The 12,238-nt window shown below is 40.5% G+C and overlaps 1 pseudogene; it reads right to left on the bottom strand.

Moving 5' to 3' along the window:
• Positions 1 to 727: 727 nt before the first annotated feature.
• LOC122692826 lies at positions 728 to 1,667 on the bottom strand (annotated as a pseudogene).
• Positions 1,668 to 12,238: the final 10,571 nt, after the last annotated feature.

Here is a 12,238-nt window from a genome sequence, read left to right as displayed (position 1 = left end):
GCAAGTGTGGGTATATCTGAGAGAATAGCTTTGAAACATGTATATTGTCAATTGTGAAACAGATTGCCAGTCCAGGTTTGATGCATGAGGACAAGTGCTCAGGGCTGGTGTCCTAGGATGACCTTAGGAGGTAGGTGGGAGGGAGGTGGGAGAGGGGTTCAGGATGAGGAACACATGCAAATGACTGATTCATATCAATGTATGGCAAAAACCACTACAATATTGTAAAGTAATTAGTCTCCAACTGATATAAACGAAGGAAAAAGAAAAAAAATGTTAACTATAAACTTGTAACTGGCTCCCAAACTCTTACCTGATTTTACCTTCGAGTGCTAACCAGGATATTCTTTACTCTGTAAGGACATTAATTTTTTCAATTTTATTTCTGACTGCTGTACACATTGATCCATTTCATGTATACTTTAATCTATAATTCCATACCTACTTCATTTCTGGGAAATTGGTTTGGTTAGTAACATATTTTGACACTTCTTAATATACAGATTATTTCAACCTGTTCTTTATTGCATAAACATGAGCTCCTTTTCTACAAGAAAACTTCACTGATATATTCATATATCATGATAATATATTTCAATTGGTCTTTATACTGAAGAAGACACTTGGCATGTCCGGTATAATATTATCTTGAGATTCAAAATTTAAATTAGGATTCTGAGGGTAAATAAATGAACTGGCAACTGATCATTAGAGAAATAAATAAAATTCACACTTTTCTCATAATAGTAGAAGACTTTGCATTTCTTATCCAGGCAAAATAGAGCCTGTGTACACTGGAGTTATGGCTCATGAGCACAAAGGGGCTGACAGTTGGGAAGCACGCAGTAATAATTATAGTGATGTCCACAAGGAACTGACTGGGCTGATCAAAAAGAGCCAAAAGAACTTGACAGGTGGAGGAAAGAATATAAAAGTAGACAAAGGTGCTCCCAAGGAGAAGGATGGATTTAGTAGCTCTGGACTCAGGGGAGGACCTGGAGGAGGCGTCAGTTCTACGAATGTGCTGGACCTGCTGCTTATGTCTGTACAGGATGAGAACCATGGAGCTGCCGGCGCAGAGCGTGAGCCCCAAACATAAAACATCAGGGAATAATAGCAATGCTGCAGACAAGGCGTCTCCAGTTTTGTCAGTAACAATAGAAGAACAGTAGCCAAAATCTTTCCTCTGTGATGTTTTTGTCACTCCATTTGCCAGTCATATGGAACGGGAAAATGACATTTACCAGCATTTTCAGGATCCAACACAGGAAAATAGAGAGAACCACGTACTTGGGAGCTGTTACTTTCAGCGCTGCCCACCTGGAGTTCCAGGGACTGATCGTGATCACCTGAAAGACACTCAAGAGGCAGATGCTACTGATGGACACTCCCCTCCCCACTCTGTGCAGAAAGAAGAGAAGTTTGCAGCCAACATCACTGCGGATATGCTTCGACCCAAAGACTGCCATTGTCTGGGGGACCCCTTTAGAGAGGAGGACCAAGGAGTTGGCCATAATCAGGTGCTTAAGGATCAAATCTGTAGACCTTAATCTGTAACCCATGAAGTGAAGGATGATATAACTGCAAAGGAGTGAGAAATTCCCCAGAATTCCAACCATGGTCTGTGCTAAGATGATCATTCCTATTATGAAAAAGCTGCAGGCCATCCTTTCAGTTCACAGTCACTGGTACTTTTGCGTTAGAATGTCCTGCATGGGAATATGAGGCATGGGTTACTTGAATCATGTTAACTGAAATCCAATATTCTCCACTTAACAATAGTTCCCACTTGGAAAAATTTGCTTCTTGTTTTTCTGTTACCAGCAGCCTTTAAATGGTTCTATGTATAATATTTAAAGAGAACTAATATGTAAAAGTAATCACTGAAGATACTCATGTGATCACTGCTTCATTCTTTACAAATTTATCAGGCAGGATCTGAGGGACCTTAGTTATACAGAAGATTGTAACTTACCCCCAGACAAGTTAAGTATTTGTCAAACCTGCTTCTTAGTGCCGAGTGAGGACTGAATCCCATTGGACTACTCAAGACTGGTTTGTGGAGCCACCCAGATGCTTAAATCTTTAAAACTCTGCCTTCCACCGCAGAGGGTCCAAGTTCAATGCCTGGCCCAGGATCTATTATCTCATGAACTTTGATGCACAGCCAAAAACAAAAAAAGAGAGTGCACTGATCACCAGCCATGCCAAACAACTAGTTAGTTGCAAGCATATAATAAACCAGATCTATATTGGATTTTGATTTCATAGCTTTTCTGTTTGTAGACCTGTGGTATTTTTTTAATTTCAATTAACATGTTTCCATTTATTTGTAAAGCTTTATTCTATGGAACCACATATTATGAATAAAGTCTTAGCATCTGAACACATGAACATCACTGCTGGCAGTAGAATACAGCAGGAGCCTGCCTCAGGACAAGGCAATGACATGAATGATAATGCTTCACTCTGAGGATGGCAACAAAAAGACTATTGTTACCATAACAGAAACACAACTAAAATAACATGTATTATAGAAATGTTTTAATAATTATATGTAGGCAATAAACCTTAGGGCATGAAACAGTAACATGTGATAAACAGTTTAAGACAAAACAAAATTATTATTGTACAATCATACACTGAATCAGTAATTTATTGTCTGAACCCAGTGAATATATTAGCAATGAATTTATATTTGCAGTTCACATTAACATACAAGACACAGAGGAAAAATTGGTACTTGTAAAGCATGGATTCCCGTGTCTCTCATAAACTGACATGCTAGATTTGTTAGAATGTCAACAAATTGGTTTTGGTGTCAGTTTCTGATGTGATCACTTACCCAGAATCTTGATCTGCCTTTCTCTCACAGACTCAGCTGCTCAGACTAAAGTACAACGGACATATCTTCCAGCAGCCAGGACAAGGGCTCGGTGGGATGATCATTATACCAAGTATGTGTGTGGGAGGGAGGCAGCCAGATTCTGATATATGGGTTTGAGACACTGTCCTCCCCTCCCCTCCCGGGTCTTTGATCCCGGGTCTTCCAGGAGTGGTCCTGCAATTTATGTCGGAGAAAGTTTTTCCTATGTTCTCTTCTAGGAGTTTTATGGTGTCATGTCTTCTATTTAACCCTTGGATCCACATTGAGTTTATTTTTGTGTATGGTGGGAAGGTGTGATTTGACTTCATGGATTTACATGGGGCTGTCCAGCTACTGGAGAAGAGTGGAGAAATAACTCAAGAAAGAACACAGAGAAGGTGCCAAAGTAAACAATGCCCAGCTGTGGATGTGACTGGTGATGGAAGTAAAGTCTGATGCAAAGAACAATATTGCATAGGAACATGGAATGTTAGATCCATGAATCAAGGTACACTGGAAGTGGTCAAATAGGAGATGGGAGGAGTCAACATTGACATTTTAGGAATCAGTGAATTAAAATGGGCTGGAACAGGGGAGGAGCCAAGATGGCAGAGGAGTAGGATGGAGAGACCACTTTCTCTCCTACAAATTCATCAAAAGAATAATTGGACGCAGAGCAAACTTCACAGAACAACTTCTGATCGCTAGCTGAGGTCATTAGGAGCCCAGAAAGGCAGCCCATTGTCTTTGAAAGGAGTTAGGGCAAAATATAAAAGATAAAAAGTGAGACAAAAGAGCTAAGGATGGAGATCCATCCTGGGAAGGGAGTCTTAATAGAGGACGTTTCCAGACACCAGGAAACCCTCGCACTGGCGGGCCTGGGGGAAGTGTTTGAATCTCGGAGGGCAACCTGACTGGGAGGGAAGCAATAAATAAAACCCACAGATTACGAACCTAAAAGCAACTCCCAGCAGAAAAGTACCCCAGACACCGCATCTGCCACCAGCAAGTGGGGGTGGCCTGGAGAGGAGTGGGAGGCATTGCTTGGGGTAGGGTCCAGGCCTGAGTGCCCTGAGGACAATTGGAGGGAGCTTTTGTGAGTTGCCAACTTGAACTGTGGGAGAGCAAAAGAGAGAGAGAAAATTAACCGGCCGGAACACACTGCCGGCCATTCGCAGAACAAAGGGACTGAGAAATTCCACAGAAGAGCTCGCAGGCTGCAGACCGGCCCAGCCCCGGGGGAGGCAGGAGGCAGGGGGGAGGGGAAGGTCGCGGCGAGACACAGGCCGCAGGCACCCGACCGGCGCAGGCGGGGACTGGGGCTGGGGACGCGGAAGGCGGAAGGCGCGCGCACCCGACTGGCGCCAGCGGAAACTGAGTCTGGGTCCGCGGAAGGGAGGGGGCGCGCCACACCTGGGTAGAGTGCGCCCACCAAGCCCCTGGCTGCCTGGACCGCTCTGACGGGGAAGGCACAGAGAGGGGGCGCAGCTTTTCCTTCCGCGCTTTTGTGGAACACCCGAGGGCTGGAACCTCGCGCAGCGCGGGGCGCGCTCCATATAGACTGGCCGGGAGCCTGAGCAGCACAGACGGAGAAAGCAGCGTCAGCCCCTCCCGGCAGCCCCAGCCCATCCCCGCGGCGCAAGCCTGTCCCCACAGCGCAAGGCCCTCCCTGCCCCGCAGAGCGACGGAACTAGCTACCTGAGTAAGAGTCCACCTCCGCCCGCCTGTGTCAGGGCGGAAATGAGGCTCTGAAGAGACCGGCAAACAGAAGCCAAATAAACAAAGGGAACCGCTTCAGAAGGGACTGGTGCAACAGATTAAAATCCCTCCAGGAAACGCTGACTACACCGGAGGGGCCTGTAGATATCGAGAAGCGTAAGCTGGAACGAGGAGCTATCTGAAACTGAGCCGAACCCACACTGACCGCAACAGCTCCAGAGAAACTCCTAGATATAATTTTACTTTTTTCTCTTTTTTTTTTTTTTAATTTTTTTTTCTTTTTTTCTTTTTTTTCTTTTTTCTTTCTTCTCTTTTATTTTCCTTTAAAATCCCCTATTACTCCCCCATTACTCCTTAACTTTCATTTCCACAGACTTTTACGATTTTTTAATTAGGGGGAAAAAAAAAATTTTTTTTTCTTTTTTTTTTTTTTCTTTTTCTTTCTTTTTTTTTCTTTTTTTTTCTTTCCTTTTTCTCTTCTATTTTCTATTTTTCTTTTTCTCTTATTTCTTTTAAAGTCCTCTAGTACTCCTCTACTACTCCTTAATTTTCATTTTCAATACACTATAACCTTACAAAAAAAAAAAAAAAAGAAGAGAAGCCCTATTTTTAAACCGAAGATTATTCTCTCCCAATCTTGACTCTCTGTTTTCTACCTCAGAACACCTCTATTTCCTCCTTTCCGCTTCTCTTCCCAATCCAATTCTGTGAATCCTTGTAGGTGACTGGGCTACGGAGAACACTCTGGGAACAGACAGCTGCGTAGATCTGTCTCTCTCTCCTCTTGAGTCCCCATTTTTCTCCTCCTGTTCATCTCTATCTCCCTCCTCCCTCTCCTCTTCTTCATGTAACTCTGTGAACCTCTCTGGGTGTCCCTAACGGGGGAGAATCTTTTAGCCATTAACCTAGAAGTTTTCTTATCAGGGCTGTATAGTTGGAGAAGTCCTGAGACTACAGGAAGAATAGAATTGAAATCCAGAGGCAGGAGACTTAAGCCCAAAACCTGAGAACACCAGAAAACTCCTGACTACATGGAACTTTAAGTAATAAGTGACAGTTCAAAAGCCTCCATACCTACACTGAAACCAACCACCACCCAAGAGCCAATAAGTTTTAGAGCAAAACATACCACGCAAATTCTGCAGCAACGCAGGAACATAGCCCTGAACATCAACATACAGGCTGCCCAAGGACATACCTAACACATAGACCCATCTCAAAACTCATTACTGGGCACTCCATTGCTCTCCAAAGAGAAGAAATCAAGTTCCACGCACCAGAACACTGACACAAGCTCCCCTAACCAGGAAATCTTGACAAGCCAATCATCTAACCCCACCCACTGGGTTAATCCTCCACAATAAAAAGGAACCACAGACCTCCAGAATACAGAAAGCCCACTCCAGATACAGCAATCTAAACAATATGAAAAGGCAAAGAAATACCCAACAGGTAAAGGAACATGAAAAATGCCCACCAAGTCAAACAAAAGAGGAGGAGATAGGGAATCTACCTGAAAAAGAATTTAGAATAATGATAATAAAAATGATCCAAAATCTTGAAAACAAAATGGAGTTACAGATAAATAGCCTGGAAACAAAGATTGAAAAGATTCAAGAACTGTTTAATAAAGACCTAGAAGAAATAAAAAAGAGTCAATTCAAAATGAATAATGCAATGAATGAGATCAAAAACACTTTGGAGGGAACCAAGAGTAGAATAACGGAGGCAGAAGATAGGATAAGTGAGCTAGAAGATAAAATGGTGGAAATAAATGAAGCAGAGAGGAAAAAAGAAAAAAGGATAAAAAGAAATGAGGACAACCTCAGGAACCTCTGGGACACTGTGAAATGCCCCAACATTCGAATCATAGGAGTTCCAGAAGAAGAAGACAAAAAGAAAGGCCATGAGAAAATACTCGAGGAGATAATAGCTGAAAAATTCCCTAAAATGGGGAAGGAAATAGCCACCCAAGTCCAAGAAACCCAGAGAGTCCCAAACAGGATAAACCCAAGGCAAAACACCCCAAGACACATATTAATCAAATTAACAAAGATCAAACACAAAGAACAAATATTAAAAGCAGCAAGGGAAAAACAACAAATAACACACAAAGGGATTCCCATAAGGATAACAGCTGATCTATCAATAGAAACCCTCCAGGCCAGAAGGGAATGGCAGGACGTACTGAAAGTAATGAAAGAGAATAACCTACAACCTAGATTACTGTAACCAGCAAGGATCTCATTCAGATATGAAGGAGAATTCAAAAGCTTTACAGACAAGCAAAAGCAGAGAGAATTCAGCACCACCAAACCAGCTCTTCAACAAATGCTAAAGGATCTTCTCTAGACAGGAAATACAGAAAGGTTGTATAAACGTGAACCCAAAACAACAAAGTAAATGGCAACGGGACCACACCTATCAATAATTACCCTAAATGTAAATGGGTTGAATGCCCCAACCAAAAGACAAAGATTGGCTGAATGGATACAAAAACAAGACCCCTATATATGCTGTCTACAAGAGACCCACCTCAAAACAAGAGACACATACAGACTAAAAGTGAAGGGCTGGAAAAAAATATTTCATGCAAACGGAGACCAAAAGAAAGCAGGAGTCGCAATACTCATATCACATAAAATAGACTTTCAAATAAAGGATGTGAAAAGAGACAAAGAAGGACACTACATAATGATCAAAGGATCAATCCAAGAAGAAGATATAACAATTATAAATATATATGCACCCAACATAGGAGCACCGCAATATGTACGGCAAACGCTAACGAGTATGAAAGAGGAAATTAATAGTAACACAATAATAGTGGGAGACTTTAATACCCCACTCACAACTATGGATAGATCAACTAAACAGAAAATTAACAAGAAAACACAAACCTTAAATGACACAATGGACCAGCTAGACCTAATTGATATCTATAGGACATTTCACCCCAAAACAATCAACTTCACCTTTTTCTCAAGTGCACACGGAACCTTCTCCAGAATAGATCACATCCTGGGCCATAAATCTGGTCTTGGAAAATTCAAAAACATTGAAATCATTCCAGTCATCTTTTCTGACCACAGTGCAGTAAGATTAGATCTCAATTACAGGAAAAAATTGTTAAAACTTCAAACATATGGAGGCTAAATAACACGCTTCTGAATAACCAACAAATCATAGAAGAAATCAAAAAAGAAATCAAAATATGTATAGAAATGAATGAAAATGAAAACACAACAACCCAAAACCTATGGGACACTGTAAAAGCAGTGCTAAGGGGAAGGTTCATAGCATTACAGGCTTACATCAAGAAACAAGAAAAAAGCCAAATAAATAACCTAACTCTACACCTAAAGCAATTAGAGAAGGAAGAAATGAAGAAACCCAGAGTTAGCAGAAGGAAAGAAATCTTAAAAATCAGGGCAGAAATAAATGCAAAAGAAACTAAAGAGACCATAGCAAAAATCAACAAAGCTAAAAGCTGGTTTTTTGAAAAAATAAACAAAATTGACAAACCATTAGCAAGACTCATTAAGAAACAAAGAGAGAAGAACGAAATTAACAAAATTAGAAATGAAAATGGAGAGATCACAACAGACAACACTGAAATACAAAGGATCATAAGAGACTACTACCAGCAGCTCTATGCCAATAAAATGGACAACTTGGATGAAATGGACAAATTCTTAGAAAAGTATAACTTTCCAAAACTGAACCAGGAAGAAATAGAAGATCTTAACAGACCCATCACAAGCAAGGAAATCGAAACTGTAATCAGAAATCTTCCAGCAAACAAAAGCCCAGGACCTGATGGCTTCACAGCTGAATTCTACCAAAAATTTAGAGAGGAGCTAACACCTATCTTACTCAAACTCTTCCAGAAAATTGCAGATGAAGGTAAGCTTCCAAACTCATTCTATGAGGCCACCATCACCCTAATTCCAAAACCAGACAAAGATGCCACAAAAAAAGAAAACTACAGGCCAATATCACTGATGAACATAGATGCAAAAATCCTTAACAAAATTCTAGCAAACAGAATCCAACAACATATTAAAAAAATCATACACCATGACCAAGTGGGCTTTATCCCAGGAATGCAAGGATTCTTTAATATCCACAAATCAATCAATGTAATACACCACATTAACAAATTGAAAGATAAAAACCATATGATTATCTCAATAGATGCAGAGAAAGCCTTTGACAAAATTCAACACTCATTTATGATTAAAACTCTCCAAAAAGCAGGAATAGAAGGAACATACCTCAACATAATAAAAGCTATATATGACAAACCCACAGCAAGCATCACCCTCAATGGTGAAAAATTGAAGGCATTTCCCCTGAAATCAGGAACAAGACAAGGGTGCCCACTCTCACCACTACTATTCAACATAGTGTTGGAAGTTCTGGCCACAGCAATCAGAGCAGAAAAAGAAGTAAAAGGAATCCAGATAGGAAAAGAAGAAGTGAAACTCTCACTGTTTGCAGATGACATGATCCTCTATATAAAAAACCCTAAAGACTCTACCAGAAAATTACTAGAGCTAATCAATGAATGTAGTAAAGTTGCAGGATATAAAATTAACACACAGAAATCCCTTGCATTCCTATATACTAACAATGAAAAAACAGAAAGAGAAATTCAGGAAACAATACCATTCACCATTGCAACAAAAAGAATAAAATACTTAGGAGTATATCTACCTAAAGAAACAAAGGACCTATACATAGAAAACTATAAAACACTGATGAAAGAAATCAAAGAGGACACAAACAGATGGAGAAAAATACCGTGTTCATGGATTGGAAGAATCAATATTGTCAAAATGGCTATTCTACCCAAAGCAGTCTATAGATTCAATGCAATCCCTATCAAGCTACCAACGGTATTTTTCACAGAACTAGACCAAATAATTTCACAATTTGTATGGAAATACAAAAAACCTCGAAGAGCCAAAATAATCTTGAGAAAGAAGAATGGAACTGGAGGAATCAACCTGCCTGACTTCAGACTCTACTACAAAGCCACAGTCATCAAGACAGTATGGTACTGGCACAAAGACAGAAATATAGATCAATGGAACAGAATAGAAAGCCCAGAGATAAATCCACGAACCTATGGACACCTTATCTTTGACAAGGGAGGCAAGGATATACAATGGAAAAAAGACAACCTCTTTAACAAGTGGTGCTGGGAAAACTGGTCAACCACTTGCAAAAGAATGAAACTAGAACACTTTCTAACACCATACACAAAAATAAACTCAAAATGTATTAAAGATCTAAATGTAAGACCAGAAACTATAAAAGTCCTAGAGGAGAACATAGGCAAAACACTCTCCGACATAAATCACAGCAAGATCCTCTATGACCCACCTCCCAGAATATTGGAAATAAAAGCAAAACTAAACAAATGGGACCTAATGAAACTTAAAAGCTTTTGCACTACAAAGGAAACTATAAGCAAGGTGAAAAGACAGCCCTCAGATTGGGAGAAAATAATAGAAAATGAAGAAACAGACAAAGGATTAATCTCAAAAATATACAAGCAACTCCTGCAGCTCAATTCCAGAAAAATAAATGACCCAATCAAAAAATGGGCCAGAGAACTAAACAGACATTTCTCCAAAGAAGACATACAGATGGCTAACAAACACATGAAAAGATGCTCAACATCACTCATTATTAGAGAAATGCAAATCAAAACCACAATGAGGTACCATTACACGCCAGTCAGGATGGCTGCTGTCCTAAAGTCTACAAGCAATAAATGCTGGAGAGGGTGTGGAGAAAAGGGAACCCTCTTACACTGTTGGTGGGAATGCAAACTAGTACAGCCGCTATGGAAAACAGTGTGGAGATTTCTTAAAAAACTGGAAATAGAACTGCCATATGACCCAGCAATACCACTTCTGGGCATACACACTGAGGAAACCAGATCTGAAAGAGACACGTGCACCCCAATGTTCATCGCAGCACTGTTTATAATAGCCAGGACATGGAAGCAACCTAGATGCCCATCAGCAGATGAATGGATAAGGAAGCTGTGGTACATATACACCATGGAATATTACTCAGCCATTAAAAAGAATTCATTTGAACCAGTCCTAATGAGATGGTTGAAGCTGGAGCCCATTATACAGAGGGAAGTAAGCCAGAAAGATAAAGATCATTACAGCATACTAACACATATATATGGAATTTAGAAAGGTGATAACGATAACCCTATATGCAAAACAGAAAAAGAGACACAGAAAAACAGAATAGACTTTTGAACTTTGTGGGAGAAGGTGAGGGTGGGATATTTCAAAAGAACAGCATGTATACTATCTATGGTGAAACAGATCACCAGCCCAGGTGGGATGCATGAGACAAGTGCTCCGGCCTGGTGCACTGGGAAGACCCAGAGGAATCGAGTGGAGAGGGAGGTGGGAGGGGGGATCGGGATTGGGAATACATGTAAATCCATGGTTGATTCATATCAATGTATGACAAAACCCACTGGAAAAAAAAATGAATAAAATAAAAAAAAATTTAAAAAAAAAAAAAAAAAAGAATCCAATATTCAGTTCCCATTTTTATTCAGGAGTGTGTTGATTATTCTCTCCCAATCTTGACTCTCTGTTTTCTACCTCAGAATACCTCTATTTCCTCCTTTTCCCTTCTCTTCCCAATCCAACTCTGTGAATCTTTGTGGGTGTCTGGGCTACGGAGAACATTCTGGGAACAGACAACTGCGTAGATCTGTCTCTCTCCTCTTGAGTCCCCCTTTTTCTCCTCCTGCTCATCTCTATCTCCCTCCTCCCTCTCCTCTTCTTCATGTAACTCTGTGAACCTCTCTGGGTGTCCCTAATGGGGGAGAATCTTTTCGCCATTAACCTAGAAGTTTTATTATCAGTGCTGTATAGTTGGAGAAGGCCTGAGACTACAGGAAGAATAAAACTGAAATCCAGAGGCAGGAGACTTAAGCCCAAAACCTGAGAACACCAGAAAACTCCTGACTACATGGAACTTTAAGTAATAAGTGACAGTTCAAAAGCCTCCATACCTACACTGAAACCAACCACCACCCAAGAGCCAATAAGTTTTAGAGCAAAACATACCACGCAAATTCTGCAGCAACGCAGGAACATAGCCCTGAACGTCAACATACAGGCTGCCTAAGGTCACACCTAACTCATAGACCCATCTCAAAACTCATTACTGGGCACTCCATTGCTCTCCAAAGAGAAGAAATCAAGTTACACGTGCCAGAACACCGACGCAAGCTTCCCTAACCAGGAAACCTTGACAAGCCAATCGTCTAACCCCACCCACTGGGTAAAACCTCCACAATAAAAAGGAACCACAGACCTCCAGAATACAGAAAGCCCACGCCAGACACAGCAATCTAAACAAGATGAAAAGGCAGAGAAATACCCAACAGGTAAAGGAACATGAAAAATGCCCACCAAATCAAACAAAAGAGGAGGATATAGGGAATCTACCTGAAAAAGAATTTAGAATAATGATAATAAAAATGATCCAAAATCTTGAAAACAAAATGGACTTACAGATAAATAGCCTGGAAACAAAGATTGAAAAGATGCAAGAAATGTTTAATAAAGACCTAGAAGAAATAAAAAAGAGTCAATTCAA

Source organism: Cervus elaphus, chromosome 4 (assembly GCF_910594005.1).
Source record: "Cervus elaphus chromosome 4, mCerEla1.1, whole genome shotgun sequence".
NCBI classification, from domain to species: Eukaryota; Metazoa; Chordata; class Mammalia; order Artiodactyla; family Cervidae; genus Cervus; species Cervus elaphus.
The sequence above is the reverse complement of the archived record's forward strand: the minus strand, read 5'-3'. Positions and strand labels throughout refer to the sequence as shown.